The sequence below is a fragment of the Pseudorca crassidens genome, chromosome 2, assembly GCF_039906515.1.
Source record: "Pseudorca crassidens isolate mPseCra1 chromosome 2, mPseCra1.hap1, whole genome shotgun sequence".
NCBI lineage: Eukaryota > Metazoa > Chordata > Mammalia > Artiodactyla > Delphinidae > Pseudorca > Pseudorca crassidens.
The window spans coordinates 162,558,536-162,574,629 of NC_090297.1; positions in this window are offsets into that span (position 1 = coordinate 162,558,536).

Below are 16,094 nucleotides of genomic sequence, written 5' to 3' on the forward strand. Positions count from 1 at the left end.
CTGTTTATATTGTGGCTTTTTAAAAAGGAAGACAAGAAAAGGATGGTGATGCCACGTGTGGTGGAGGCAGCCATGGAAACAGCCCTTCTCCGCCTCTCACTCCGCACAGACCCCTGGCTTCAACCGCACACCCCAGTCTCCCACCATCATTTCTGTCTTCCCTCATCGTGCAAGAGCATTATTTTTGTCTAGTCTCGCTCTGTTAATAAACCAGGCAACATAATGTATGGTAAAGAGCATTTGGAAGTTAAGAACAAACAGGGAAATAAAGTAAGATATGTTTATATCATTTAAAAAGAACTATGGGGGCTTCCCTGGTGGCGCAGTTGTTGAGAGTCCGCCTGCTGATGCAGGGGACACGGGTTCGTGCCCTGGTCCGGGAAGATCCCACATGCCGCGGAGCGGCAGGGCCCGTGAGCCATGGCCGCTAAGTCTGTGCGTCCGGAGTCTGTGCTCCGCCAACGGGAGAGGCCACAACAGTGAGAGGCCCGCGTACCGCAAAAAAAAATAAAAATAAGAACAGAAGTACATGGAGGTGTGGTCACCCGGTGGAATAGTACATGGCAATCTGATGAACAAAGTGCAAACACACACAACCATGGGGTGAATCTTAACAGACGTAATGGTGAGCAAAAGAAGGCAAGCACAAGAGAACACAGAGTGTATGTGCCCATTTGCATGAAGCTTAAAAGCAAGCAAAACTATAAAGATAGGAGCTGAGCAGTGGTTGGTGGGAGGTGATAGCGGGGAAAGGGCATGATGCCTGTAAAGAGCTGCGAATGTTCTGTATCCTGAATTGGGTGGTGATCGTGCAGGTAGATTCACTCAGTAAAATTCATCAAACTGTTCGCTCAAGATGTGTGCACGTCACTGTATGTTGCTCTTCAGTAACGTCGTTACAAGCAAAATCAGGAAGTCATTAGAGTCTCAGAATTTAAGGGATTGTGCATTTCCTCACACTTTCCCAATTTCCAGTGGATATTGTTAGTCTCGAGCACTGCTAGAGGAAGTATAAAGCAGTACAGCCTCCTCGAACAGCAATTTGCCAGAGTCTCTAAGAACGTTTATCTCATCATCCCACTTCTAGGATTTCATCTCAGAAATCATAGCAGGGGGTGTACAAAGACACACGTGTAAAGGTGAAAATGGCAGCATTATTTTAAAAAAAAAAAAAAAAAAACAGTAGGCAACAACCTAGGTTTTTATAAAAGCCAACTGAATTAAGGGGAGACAGACTGAGTGCATGTCATCTAATATCCGTCCCACCCCAAATCCATGAAGTTGGAGAAGAAATATATATATATATATATTTTTTTTTTTTTTTTTTTTTTTTTTTTTGCGGTACGGGGGCCTCTCACTGTTGCGGCCTCTCCCGTTGCGGAGCACAGGCTCCGGACGCGCAGGCTCAGCGGCCATGGCTCACGGGCCCAGCCGCTCCGCGGCACGTGGGATCTTCCCGGACCGGGGCACGGATCCGTGTTCCCTGCATCGGAAGGCGGACTCTCAACCCCTGCGTCACCAGGGAAGCCCGTGGCGAAGAAATATTTTAAAGTAATGAACAAGCCCATAATAGCACAGGAAAACAAGAAAGCTTGCCATCAGTGTGTTCTGATCACCTCCCCATCACCTGATTGGTGAAGGAGGCATCCCCTGCCCTAAACAGTAGAGATGGCTAAACACGTGACAGCTGACACTGGGCAGGTGAGGACGACAGCAGTTTATTAATCACCTACATCACAGCCCGGGGTGGAGGATACCCCACACCAGGAAGGGCCACGCCAGGGCTGCACTTGGGAGCAGAGTGAACAAGCAGTGACTGTCAGAGGCAGGCTTTGTAGTGACGAGAAGGTGGGGTGACCTTTGGTTCCCACGGGAGAATGTGATTGGCTTATTTGAGCAAATTTTCAGACTGGCAGGAAGGTGAAACCCCTTAGGGTGAGGCTGTGGACAAAGAATATCGCCTGCCTGTTCGGTAAACAAGGATGTTGTAGCCCTCAAGCCCTCAGCCACTGCAGCCACCCATGATGGTGCACCCTGAGGGGATTCAAGATGGAGAAAAACAGGATACTTGCCCTAGAGAGTTAAGGCGCATATCAAAGACATAAGCCCAGACTCTTACATCTTCCCAAACATAGAAAAGTACTAAATTCATTAATCTGAGATGTCTGATTTTTCTTTAATTAACAATAATCTTTTTTTTATTTGTTTTTGGCTGCGTTGGGTCTTCATTGCTGTGCACAGGCTTTCTCTAATTGCGGTGAGTGGGGGCTACTCTTCCCTGCGGCACACGGGCTTCTCATTGCGGTGGCTTCTCTTGTTGCGGAGCATGGGCTCTAGGCATGAGGGCTTCAGTAGTTGTGGCTCGCGGGCTCAGTAGTTGTGGCACACAGGCTTAGTTGCTCGGCGGCATGTGGGATCTTCCCAGACCAGGGTTCGAACCCGTGTCCCCTGCATTGGCAGGTAGATTCTAATCACTGTGCCACCAGGGAAGTCCCAGCAGTAATCTTTTGATGTTCAACTACCTGTGTTTTGGGATTTTGTTTTGTTTTGTTTTTTCAAAAACCCCTGTATATCCTGGCTCCTCCCTTGTCTCTTTCGGACAGGCCCTCAGAGCTACCTGAGGGAGGCTGGCTGCCTCCTGGGCTTAAGTCCTCAGTAATGCAGCAAATAAAACATAATTCTCAACTTGTAGATTGTGCATTTTTTCCAGTCAACAAAGTTCAGGTGGGTGGGGTACTGCTGGTCCAACTGTTAGAGGAACTAGCTAGTGGGGAGCCTTTCCTGTCTGGAGAAGGACACACTGGTGAGAGCCGGGGAACTCAGGGTTGGGCCCTGTGAGGCCCAAAGATGGCCAAGCAGCATGTGGCATCCCAGACCTTACAATACACAGTGGACCAATACCTCAGGAAATCCCGAATGGTAGAGAGCAGGTAGGGTAGGATGTGTGGGGAGACCCGCAGATGACACCACAGGAGAAGTTGCCACAGGGGCAGGACTGGGTGTTGGAGGATGGAGAGAATGACAAATGCCCACCAAGCTGAGAAGGTATCTTGAGACTAAAAACATGAGGCAGGCAGCTCCGTATTATAGGGTCACTTACTCACAGGGTGGGATCAGGACCGGGTAGACAGCAATCAGGAAGCATTTGTAGCAGCACTCTGCACCTGGGGCAATTTTAAAGTGAACCTAGAGAACGGAGGTAGGTGCTTGGAAACAGGACATGCATACCTAAGTCAAGATTTATGAATGGGTAACTAGTCTCGTGGGCGCCAGGAATATATCAGCGAAGGTTTTCATCACTGTCTGGGGAATAACAGAGCATAGAGGCTACCTGGTCCTAATGATTATAAAACAATATCTATTAACTGCGAAGCCCTTGACAACAGAGAAGTGATTCACTGCACAGTACAGTCCTGAGCAGGATCAGCAGAAGGACAGGAGAAACTGTAAGTGCCCAAGATGGCGTCAGTTATGCTAACAGCCATACAGTGGGTAAGGAAAACTGCACACCCAGACAACAGCTGAGTGGAGGAAGAGGGGTTCAGGGGCATCAGTCAAGGCTACGAGGGCACATCTAGGGTAGATGTGGGGACTGAAGAGGCTCTCATGGCTCCAGGCTTCTGCTGACCCCAGGAGGGGTGTGGGAACTCCTGCAGGCAGAAGACAACCCACGAGCAGCCCCATCGCAGGAGCATGCACCCACCCTCACCTCCCCCCACCCTGCTTCCCACACACAAAATCACCAATCATGGGCCATGGAAGACAAAACCGGAGATGAACATATATATCAACATATATATCACACAAATCAGCAGATGACCAAGAACCACTAAACGTTTGAAGACTGCCAACACGACAAAAGCCGCACACAGGAAAACCCAGGGACAGCTCTGGCTCAGAGTTCGGGTGATTGGTCACGGCGCCCTTCTTCCCCATGCCTTGATTCTCTAATAGGGGCAAGATAAATCTTATCTTTGGAGGAGATGGAGGTCGGGGGCATGGAGGAAAGAACAGCCAGGTAAGGAAACGACAAGTGACCCTCTTCAGAAGTGGAAGGCAGAGGTTGGATCCTTCTGCCCCAAGTATTCTTCAAATCCAGATTTCTGGATCAGACTGACAAAAGAGGAGATTCCTGGAAATGCTGTCCAGAAGTCCCAGGCAGTTGCAGGACCCGAAACTGCCTTATCAATATGTAAGACAGAGAGGACCACTGCCGCCAGCTGGCTATAGTTGAAAGGCTCAGAGCAGTCCTTTTATTAACCTCACGATTATACAACCTCAACATTTTACCATTTGTGTTTTTTGGGGGGGAACCCTTCCTGTACTACTGTAGGGTCTATAAGTACCAAACTCATCAGAAGAACTAACACCTAAAGAAACACTATTTAAAAAGCAATAAATGCAAGAGTATATCCATAAAAACACCAAGTAGAGATACTAGAAAGTAAAACATGTAATGGCTAAAATAAAAAAGCCAATAAAAGGTGGAGTGGAGAGCACAGAGGACACAGCTGAAGCACTCATTAGCGAGCTGGGAAACTGAGCTGAGAAAACCTCTCACCAGCCTGCAACAGGTTAAGGAAATAAACAGAAAGTTTTGAAATTGAGAGGATATTTCCAAAATGGAAAAAGGTAAATAGTCAAAGCGATGGTAGGGAAAATATTTTCCCAGAACTGAAGACCCAGCTTTTTAGATGCAATGGCCACTTCGTACTAAGAAGAATGATTCAGAACGAAACTGTAGCAGACACTGCCGGTTGTCCACAGAAGGCAGACACTGTTCCAGCCTTCTTTTGGGACCCAGGCTAGACTGCATCACCACCTCCCTTGTACCCAACATGGCATGTGACTAGTGGAATGGGAACCAAGTGCATATGTGCAACCTCTGCCTCGCTTGCTTGATAGGAAATCCCTGGGTGGGCTTTGGGCCCCCTTTGTGGTCAAACTTCCACACCACTATATACAAAATATCTAAACAACAAGGACCTACTATAGCACAGGGAACTATATTCAGTATCTTATAATAACCTACAATGGAAAAGAATCTGAAAAAGAATAGATGTATATATGTATGTATATAATTGAATCACTTTTCTGTACACCTGAAACATTACAAATCAACCATACTTCAACAGAAAAATAAAAAATTCAAATTAAAAAAATTTTTAATTGCATTTTTTTGTGTCTTCCTTCATCTCTTGATCAATTCTGACAGTGTCTGATTTTTTAAAAAACAACTTTTGAAAAAGAAGACTAAAGTTGAAGGTCTCACACTTCGTGATTTCAATACATATTACAAAGCTACAGTAATCAAAACTGTGTGGTACCAGCTTGAAAGCAGACATACAGAGCAAAGAATAGAATATAGAGCCCATAAATAAATCCTCACATGTATGGCCCAAATGATTTTCAACAAGGATGCCAAGACCATTCAGTGGGAAAAGAACAGTCTCTTCAACACATGATGCTGGGTATCCACATGCAAAAGAATGAAGTTGAACCCTTACCTTATATCACATACAAAAATTAACTCAAAATGGATCACAGGCCTAACCATGAGAGCAAAAACTATAAAATTCTTCAGAGAAAACATAGGGGAAAAGCTTCATGAAACTGGATTTAAGAATGATTTTTTTGGTTATGACCAAAAGCACAGGCAACAAAAGTAAAAAGGGATAAATTAGACTACATCAAAATTTAAAACTTCTGTGCATTGAGGACACATCCAACAGAGTTGGAAACCTATAGAAAGGGAGAAAATATTTGCAAATCATATATCTAATAAGGGAGATAATATTCAAAATATAGAAGTCTTACAACTCAACAGTAAGAAAACTACTCAATTACAAAATGGGCAAAGGACTTGAATAGACATTTCTCCAGACATACAAATGCTGACAAGCATATTAAAGGATGTAACATTACTGATCATTTAGGGAAATACAAATCAAAACCACATTGAGCTACCATCTCACACCCTTTAGGATGACTACTATAAAAAAAAAAACCCACAGAAAATAACAAGTGTTGATGAGGATGTGGAGAAATTGAAATCCTTAAGCATTGTTGATGAGAATGTAAAATGGTACAGCTGCTGTGAAAAACAGTATGGTGGTTCCTCAAATTTTTAAAAATAGAATTACCATACATACCCAAAATATCAATATATATTCTGGGTATATACCCAAAATAATTGAACATAGGACCTCGAACAGATATTTGTACACCCATGTTCATAGCAGCATTATTCATAATAGCCAAAAGGAAGAAGCAACCCAAGTGTCCATGGACAGATAAACAAAATGTGGTATATACATACAACGGTATATTATTCAGTCTTAAAAATGAAGGAAATTCTGACACATACTACATTACAACAAGGTTGAACCTTGAGGACACTGTGCTGAGTGAAATAAGCCAGACACAGAAGGACAAATACTATATGATTCCACACTTATATGAGGTACCTAGAACATACCTCCAATTCACAGAGATAGAAAGTAGCATGGTAGTCGCCAGGGGCTAGAGGGAGGAACGAACGCGAAGTTGTTGTTTAATGGGTATAGACTTTCAGTTTTACAAGATGGCAAGAGATCTGGAGATTGATTGCACAACAACGTGAATTTAACACTACAGCTGAATACTTTCTCTTTTTTTTATTAATTTTTATCGGAGTATGGTTGCTTTACAATGTTGTGTTAGCCTCCACTGCACAGCAAAATGAATCAGCCATACCCATACAGATATCCCCTCCCTTTTGGACTTCCTTCCCATTTAGCTTACCACAGTGCATTAGGTAGAGTTCCCTGTGCCGTACAGTATGTTCCCATCAGTTGTCTATTTTATACATAGTATCAATAATATATATGTGTCAATACCAGTCTCCCAATTCCTCTCCCACCACCTCTTTCCCTTTAGTATCCATACATTTGTTCTCTACGTCTGTGTCTCTATTTGTGCTTTGCAAATAAGATCATCTATACCATTTTTCTAGATTCTGCATATAAGATTATATGATATTTGCTTTTCTCTTTCTTACTTCACACTGTATGATACTCTCTAGGTCCATCCACATCTAAAACATTCTCTTCAAAATGGTTCATACCCTTAAAAATGATTAAGATGGTAAATGTTATGTGTATTTCATCAAGTTAAAATAAATTAAAAAAACACAGCTTTTGGCTAGCTGATATTTTCTATTTTACCTTCATTTTTTATTTTACTGATCTCTGACTTCTGCTCTTATTTATTTTACTCTGTCTTTATACTTACCTTGAGTTTATTTTATTGTTTTTTGTCACTTCCCTGTTTTTAACCTATTTTTTTAAATTGAAGTACAGTTGATTAACAATATTATGTCAGTTTCAGGTGTACAACAAAGCAATTCAGATATACATATTATTTTTTTCCATTCTTTTACATTATAGGATAGTATAAGATATTGAATCTAGCACCCTGAACTATACAGTAAATCCTGTTTATTATCACTTTTTAAAAATTTTTATTGGAGTATAGTTGATTTACAATGCTGTGTTAGTTTCTGCTGTACAGCAAGGTGAATCAGTTATACACATACATATATCCACTCTTTTAGATTCTTTTCCCATATAGGTCATTAGAGTATTGAGTAGAGTTCCCTGTGCTATACAGTAGCTCCTTATTAGTTCTCTATTTTATATATAGTAGAGTGTATATCTCAATCCCAATCTCCCAATTTATCCCTCCCTCCCTTTCCTCCCTGGTAACATAAGTTTGTTTTCTACTTCTGTGACTCTATTTCTGTTTTGTAAATAAGTTCATTTGTATCATTTTTAGATTCCACATATAAGCGATATCATATATTTGTCTTTCTCTGTCTGACTTACTTTACTTGGTGTGGTAATCTCTAGGTCCATCCATGTTGCTGCAAATGGCATTTCTCATTCTTTTTTATGGCTGAGTAATATTCCACTGTTATATATACCCCATCTTCTTTATCCATTCATCTGTTGATGGATATTTATTATCACTTCTTAAATATGGACATTAGCTCCCTCGTTTTGAGGCTTTCTTCTTTTCTAATATAAGTATTTAAGACTATAAATTGCCCTTAGAAGGTCAATCTTGCTGGATTCCACAACTTTGAAACAAAATGTTTTCACTATCATTCAGTTCTGAGCATTTTAATTTTTTATTTAGTCTTTTTTTTTTTAAAGAATAACCATTTTTAAAAAAATCAAGGTAGGGACTTCCCTGGTGGTGCAGTGGTTAAGACTCTGGGCTCCCAATGCGGGGGGCCCAGGTTCAATCCCTGGTCCGGGAACTAGATCCCACATGCATGCCACAGCTAAGAGTTCCCATGCCACAACTAAGAAGCCATCTGCCACAACTAGGTCCCAATAAGACCAAATTAATTAATTAATTAATTTTGAAAATCAAGGTATAATTTACACACAATAAATTACACAGATCTTAAGTGTTCAGTTTGGTGAGTTTCAGCAGCTGTAAACCCCCAAGTTATTAAAACCCCAAACAAGATGCAAAACATTTCCATCACCCCAGAAAGATGTCACATGCCCCTTCCAGTCAATACCTGCCCACCCACTCCTGCTGCAATTACTGTTCTGATTTCTATCACCAGAATCATATAGTATTAATACTTTGTAACTGGCTTCTTTTACTCAATATGATGTTTTTAATATTTGTCTTTATTGTTATCAGTAGTTTATTCCTTTTTACTGCTGAGGCATAGTCCTTTGTAAGAATATAGTATAATTTGTTACCTGTTAACCTATTAAAGGGTGTTGGGTGGTTTCTAGTGTTTGGCTACTGTAAATAAAGTTGATATGATTCTTTCAGTCTTTTTAAGGAGCATGTTTTCATTATTCTTGAGAATATAGGAATGGAATTCCTGGATCATGGCATAGATGTACGTATATAATTTATAAGAAACCATCAAAGAGTTCTCCAAAGTAGTTGTTCCCTTTATAATCCCACCAGCAACGTAGAGGAGCTCCACTTCCTCTACATCCTCACCAACACTTGGAATTGTCAGCCTTTTTAATAGTAGCTGTTCCGTTGGTATGAAATAGTATCTCATTATGATTTTAATTTGCACTTCCTGCTGACTCATGCTCCTGAGCTCCTCATATGTGCTTATAATACATCCACACATTTTCTCTTTTTTTAAATTAATTAATTAAGTTTATTTATTTATTTAGGCTGCATTGGGTCTTCGTTGCTGCATGCAGCCTTCCTCTAGTTGCAGCGAGCGGGGGCTACTCTTTGTTGCGGTGCGTGAGCTTCTCATTTCAGTGGCTTCTCTTGTTGCGCAGCACGGGCTTTAGGTGCGTGGCCTTCTATAGTTGTGGCTCACTGGCTCTAGAGCGCAGGCTCAGTAGTTGTGGCGCACGGGCTTATTTGCTCCACAGCATGTGGAGTTTTCCCGGACAAGGGCTCGAACCTGTGTCCCCTGCATTGGCAGTCAGATTCTTAACCACTGCACCACCAGGGAAGTCCCATCCATACATTTGCTTTCCTGAGATGTCTATTCAAGTCTCTTGCTCATCTGTATTAGGTTGCTTGCTTGTTTAATATTAACATATAGAAGCTTTTTATTGATATATAGTCTGGATTCAAATTCTTTGTCAGATACACCTGTTGCAAATATATTCTATAACTTGTTTCTTTGGCATCTTAATAGTATCATTTGAAAAGCACAAGTTTTAAATTTTGATGAAGTACAACTTATCAGTGTTTTCTTTTACGGAAGCTCTCTTGATCATATAGACTGATACTTTTAAAACATAACTCAAGTTCTTTCTCTATGTCCTCATATCTTTGTGTTCAGACCCTCCCCAAGCTCTACCTCAGATGTTTCTCCAAGTTGAAGCACTCTAAATCATGGGTGGCTCCTTCAAATTTGTGTTTTTTTCACTAGCATGTGGGTTTTTGAGTATAATAGTATTATCACAAGAGGGTTCCTCTGCCAGGCCCATCAGGATGTGCAGTTTCCACTTCCACTGACACCTCAACTCTCTCTGTGTTCTTGCCTTCTTTTTTGGTGTGATCAAAATGTGGAAAGTCCTCTGAGGCCTTGCCTGTTTTCTCCCTATTTTGTCTCTTTTTCCTCATAAGGTCTGACTAACGTCTACAGTTTATGGTGAATGTGTTAATTTGCTAGTTAATCTTGATGTCCGTATCTTCTCCTATGAAAGATATCCTTCCCTCTGAAGTCTCTCTCTGATCAATACTACACCATTTTGCTGTTGGAAAATCTGATGGCAAATTGATTCTTGTTTCTTTGTGTGATCTTCTCTTTCTTTACAAAGGTTTTTACAATTTTCTCTTTATTTTTGGTATTCTTACACTTCTGTATGAGTCTATGGGTGGGTTTTTCCTTTTCTTTTCTCTCTGGAATTCTGTGCATCTTAATGTCTTTCATGTTTGTTTCTTTTTTTTTTTAATTTTGAGGAATTACCTTCATTATGTCTCTTTTCCTTTTTATAATTTTATTTTTTTATTGAAGTAGAGTTGATTTACAATGCTGTGCCAATCTCTGTTGTACAGCAAAGTGACTCAATTATACACATATAGACATTCTTTTTTTTTTAAATATTCTTTTTCATTATGGTTTATCACAGGATATTGAATATAGTTCCCTGTGCTATACAGTAGGATCTTGTTGCATTATTTCTTGAAATATTTCCTTCTCTCCATTTCCATTCTTCTCTTTCTGGGATTCCTATTATTCAGATATTAGCATTTCTATTTCTGTCTTTAATTTGTAGGTGGCAATGCCAATACCCAAAACAATGCATTCTGGAGAAGGATCAGGGTTGTGGAAAAACAGGAAGAGTTCACTGTCTTTATTTTAAAAGTCATGTATTACTTGTTTAAATTAAAGCAACTCTATTTGCTATTAAAGTATTTATGGAAAATAAGAGAATAAACGTTTTCAAAAACAAACAAAAGCACAATATACATACAAAATCTGAAAAATAAAGCAAAAACATAACTCAGGATAAAGTATATAGCCTTAAATACACATTGGAAAAAAGATAAAAATAAGTGACAACTCAGGGAGGGAAGGAGGTTTGATGATGAAGCAGAACTTTCATCTTTTGTTCTGTACACGTTTGTATTCTCTAAATCAACCCTGCCCAAAAGAAATATAATGCAAGACACGTATGTAATTTTTAATTTTCTACTAGCCACATTTTATTGGTTTATTGAAATATAGTTGATTTAAAATGTTGTGTTAATTTCTGCTGTACAGCAAAGTGATTCAGCTATACGTATACTGTGTACATTTTTTTTTTATTATGGTTTATTTATCCTCCACTGTTTTAATTTAATGCTAGAAAATACACACACGTATTTATTGGTACCCGCTTTTTTCACAGGCTCCGGACACGCAGGCTCAGTGGCCATGGCTCACGAGCCCAGCCGCTCCGCAGCATGTGGGATCCTCCCAGACCGGGGCACGAACTCGTGTCCCCTGCATTGGCAGGCGGACTCTCAACCACTGCACCACCAGGGAAGCCCCCTGTGTACATTTTTTTAAATTTCTTTTCCATTATGGTTTATCACAGAACACTGACTATAGTTCCCTGTGACTACTAGCCACACTTTAGAAAAAGAAACATAAAATTAATTTTAATAATATATTTTATTTAACCCAATATTCCAAAATAGTATCATTTCAACACGTAATCAATATAAACAATTACTAATGAGATATTTTACTTTATTTTTTTCATACTAAGTCTCTAAAATCCAATGTGCATTTACACGTACAACACATCTCAATTCCAACGCACTGCATTTCAGGTGCTCGGTAGTCACGTGCGGCTAGTGGCTGCTGTACTGAACACAGGTCTAAATATTTTACAAAAAGGATGTGTTTGTATACCATGTGTGAAATATGAAAACTCCGTATAGATAAAATAAATGTAAATAACATTGTCATCTCTCCAAACAGACCAACAAAAGTATGGTTCATCTATATTATAAATTTGCCTGCAGCCATTGAAAGAAATGATATCTCTGGGATATTAAAAAAATGTAGATTATAATATGTACATAATACGATCTCATGTGTGTGCGTGTGCGTGTGCGTGTGTGTGCGTGTGTATGTATACAGAAAGAATATGGCAGGATATAGGAGGAACTGTAAACAGTGATGACCTCCAAAGTGTGGGAACAGGAACAGGGAGGGATTGATTAAAAGCTTTTACTCTTTATTCTATTTATGCCTGTATTAGTTAATTTGCTGTTTGTTTTTGTTTAGTTTTATCAAAGGAAAGCCACAGTAAATCCCTTAAGCTCAGTCTCTCACACACACACCCTTCCCCCACAAGACAACAATATGTGGCCTCAGGGGCTCCTCAGGCATCTCTGGAGGTCCTGAGAGGTGGTGAGCAGGTGGGGACACATCTCCTTGCTCCGACTCAGTTGCCCATCCCCCCACATACCAGGAACTGGGGTTCCTTTGGAGCTGGCTAGACAACTAAGAGAAAATTGAGGGTGCTTGAAAAACAGGGATCTGTTTAAATAAACATCTTCTGAGGGCTACTAAATGTCAGGCAGCAAGCTGGCATAGAGAAAAGAAGTTGGGCAAAACAGTCTCTGCTAAGGAAGAGCTGAAACCTAGCGAGGGGCCAGCTCTGGCCACAGCTGGCTGCAGTAGGAGGAAGGGCCTAAGACAACAGAGCTTTCAGCACAGAGACGAGGATGGAGGAGACAGCAGCTTACCCTGTAAGCTGAGAGGGAAAAGGCAGAGGTTCAGTTATCTTCCTGGCTTGAATACGAGGTGACCTTAAGCACATCCATTCATCTCTCTGTGTCCTCGTTTTCTTACCTGAAAATGAAAGCATGTAACTTAAAAAGCGAACCCAGAGCACTGAGCACAGGATTGAGTCTGCCCTGAGAGGGGAGGGCAGCTGCCATGCTGCGAGGGAGCCCAGGCCACGTGGAGGTGTTTGAGCTGAGAGCCCCAGCTGACAGCTCAGCCAGGAGCCAGCTGCAGCCACCGAAGGAAGCCTCTGAGCAGACTTCCGCCTCATCCCCCTCTGACTGCGACCACCTGAGACCCTGGGTGAGCCCCCACCTGGCTGAACCCCAGAAACATGACAGGTAATGATCATAAATGACTTTTATTGTTTTTCACCTCTTAGTTTTGAGTGGTTGATTATGCAGCAATAGATAACTACAACAGGGAAGCAGCAAGAGGTCACAGGACAGCAACAATTGAATACCCCATTTAAATTTATTTATTTATTTTTTGCCCTATGCAGGCCTCTCACTGCTGGGGCCCCTCCCATTCCGGAGCACAGGCTCCGGACGCGCAGGCTCAGCGGCCATGGCTCACGGGCCCAGCCGCTCCGCGGCATGTGGGATCTTCCCGGACCGGGGCACGAACCTGTGTCCCCTGCATCGGCAGGCGGACTCTCAACCACTGCGCCACCAGGGAAGCCCTGAATACCGCCATTTACATGAGCAACCTCCATTCAGCTCCAGCCAATTGTAGCCACGTGAGAATGTAAGGGCCCAGTGATCTCACATTTCAACATTTTCAAGGAATATGTTGAAATCCAGGCTTTTATGAGAAATATCCAGGTTTTGAAATGTTGACAGATAGTTCAAAACAATGTTAAGCCTATTCAAGACGATGTCGTAGGCCAAATGTGGCCTTCGGGCCACCAGCTGTCTGGGTCTGGTTCGGCAAAGTGGAGTGACTATTGTCTGCCTAGCCCCTTCTTTTTCTGGGGACATCCCTCACCCCATTCACATGGCTGTAGGGAAGCCCCCATGTTCTTACATGACTGTACCTCTGGGTCGCTGTTGATTGGTCCAGGGGTGGGCATCTGACCCACAACGGTTTCATCAGAATTCTCAACCGGAATATCTTATGCAAAACAGAGGAAAAAAGACCCTCCTCCTGGTGGTAGGAGCCATAAAAAAGAGAGGTCAAGAGACATCAGTGGCCTTGATCTCTGCCTATGTGGCAGAAGCCGGTCTCCTATAAGAAAGATGCTCTGGAGAAGCAGAGACAAGAAGCAGACAGAGTCCCAGAGGCATCTCAGTCCCTAGATCCCACCATCTCTGCCGTCCATCTGCATTTAGTCCTTCCCATGGTCTGGTTAATTCTTCCTTCTGTTCTGTAGATACCCCAGTACCCCCTCCCCCAATTCCCCTTTTGGCCTATCTTTTTTCAAGCCGGGTTTCTGTCACGTATAATCAGAAAGTTTTAATACAGGGATTCAACAGAGAGGTTTGAGCAGGATAGACGTCATGACCAAACTTGTTTTTTAAAAAGCAATGGACATGTTGAAAGAGGGTGAGAAGAATAATGCTGCGGGGCGAGGTGGTGAAGACGATAGCAGAGGGAGGGAGAGAAAAGAACAGGAGAGGCAGTAGACAAGGCTTAAACGACCAAGGGATGAGCAAGCCTCCAGACCTGTCGGGTTCACGTTCTTACATGAAAACTGGTATTAAAAATACCTAGAGACACTGCCGAGGCAAGTGAGAGCAAGGGGCACTGAGCAACTCTGTGCCTCCCTGAGGAAAAATAACTAAACACGGGCAGAGGAGGTCCTACAAAGCCTGAGGCCAAATGGCATCATAGGCACTCTGGGTAAACTTGCTGGAAGGAGCTCAGGAAAAACCATCCAGATGCTTCGGTCAACTTCTCAAGATGTTCTTTAAAATGCTCGGAAAGGTGGAAAGCCTTGTCTGCCAAAGAGAAAGGAAATTGGAGAAATGTCAAGAGTGGACAAGGCCCCTTATAAAACAGAAATGAAAACTTTTATCCCTCCCAAAATGGAAACAAAAAGAAGTTCAGGGATTTCAACCACCCAAAAAGCCTCCTATGGCCTCTTTCTCGTCTTCTGAGTACCACCCCCAAACCACAGGAGATCCTGGTCTGTCTATTGGCAATGAAGCAAAGAAACTGGGAGAGATGTGAGTGACAGTGCTGTGGATGGCAGGCAGCCTGAAAAGAAGTCTGTTCAGAGGAAGGAAAAGTACTGAAAGGATCTTGCTGCATCCTGAGGCAAAGGAAAGCTGATGTGGAAAAAAAAAAAAAAAGGAGGCTGTCAAGGCTGATCCAGACAAGAAGAAAAAGGTAGAGGAGGGACTTCCGTGGTGGCACAGTGGTTGAGAGTCTGCCTGCCGATGCAGGGGACGCGGGTTCGTGCCCCGGTCCGGGAAGATCCCACATGCCGTGGAGCGGCTGGGCCCGTGGGCCATGGCCGCTGAGCCTGCGCGTCCGGAGCCTGTGCTCTGCAGCGGGAGAGGCCACAACAGTGAGAGGCCCACGTACCGCAAAAAAAAAGAGAAAAAAAAGGTAGAGGAGAACGAGAAAGAAGGAGAGAAAGATGAGGAAGAGGAAGATAAAGACAACTAAGTTGAAGATGATGATGATGAATGAAGTGGTTCTAGGGCAGCATTTTTTTTCTTGTCTATTAAGCATTTAACCTCCCTGGACACAATTCATTTTTCTTTCATTCCTTTTAAATTAAAAAAAAAAATTGAAATGTAAAGCTGGGTAAGATTTTCTTTTAAACTGCCCCTTTTTGGAATGCGGGGTTATTGTTAACAAGAATTCCCAAATAATTTTTATACAACCCTGTCCTGGTGATATTTTCCAAGGCCACTAACCTTACCTGGTGTTGTATACGGGTTGTGACCCAGCATGGGAATTCAAAGCAGGTTCTTGCAGGTGCAAAAGACAAATTAATTATATAGGGGCACTGTCGTTTTTTCAGTTGTCTCTCATGCAGCTTATACGAAATAATTGTTCTGTTACTGAACTCTACTCTGTAATTAGGGGTCGGGGGAGTTGTAACAGTTTTGTGACAGCTTGAATGCTTCTAAGTAAATATAATAGTTTATTAGTTTTTTGAAAAAAGAAAATTATTTTATGGCATTATAATGAGAAGCAAACAAAATAATGTTTGGGAAGGCCCATTGTAAAACACAAAAATCTATATAAATGTGAAGGAACCTTATTATTAAACAGGTGGGCTGTGCAGAGGAAGTGCCAAATGTGGATTCATTCAACAAAATATTCTGAGTGCTTGGCACTGTTCCAGGCACTGAGAATATTACTA